Below are 636 nucleotides of genomic sequence, written 5' to 3'. Positions count from 1 at the left end.
ATTTGGTTGAGGCTAACGAACGTTCGTTTTTACATGCAATAATAGTTTTTTTTTCTAATGCAGACACTCAATGCATTTGAAAAAGAACTCAATAAAAATGAGAGCGATACTAATTGAGATACATTAATTACCAATTTGCCACAGTAGCGTCAAAAAGTGGGCTTCCGAAAGCTTCCGCTTAGCAAATTTTCAGCCTTTTATCATGGAAAAATAAATCTCACTTAGGGGGGCGAAAATGTTTTTCGTAATCTCCAAGGGGGTGAAACCTCCTAAAAGTTTGGGAAACACTGGTGTAATCTAACACTTGGGTAATCATATTCACTTTAGATTTAGCGAAATAATCCCCATCCTACTGCATAGTAGCGAATTCCCCTCCTCTTACGCTGGAGAGCTATCTCTTCAGTTTTAGGAACCAACATGATAGCGTCTTCGACGGATGACCTCCCCTTCTGGAAGTCGAACCACCTACTACACTCTCGGTGTACCTCAACCTGTGCCTTCTCTACCGTATTGAGCATATTGTAATATATATTCTATATGCCGCCGAGTCACTGGGTGGTTTTCTCGCCGTTGGAAATACGACCTTTGGCTCTGCTATTTCCAATCCTCCGGGTGGGCATTGAACCCATTACCTTA

The sequence above is a fragment of the Aedes albopictus genome, chromosome 2, assembly GCF_035046485.1.
Source record: "Aedes albopictus strain Foshan chromosome 2, AalbF5, whole genome shotgun sequence".
In the NCBI taxonomy this organism is placed as follows: Eukaryota; Metazoa; Arthropoda; class Insecta; order Diptera; family Culicidae; genus Aedes; species Aedes albopictus.
This window is presented reverse-complemented; position numbering follows the sequence as displayed.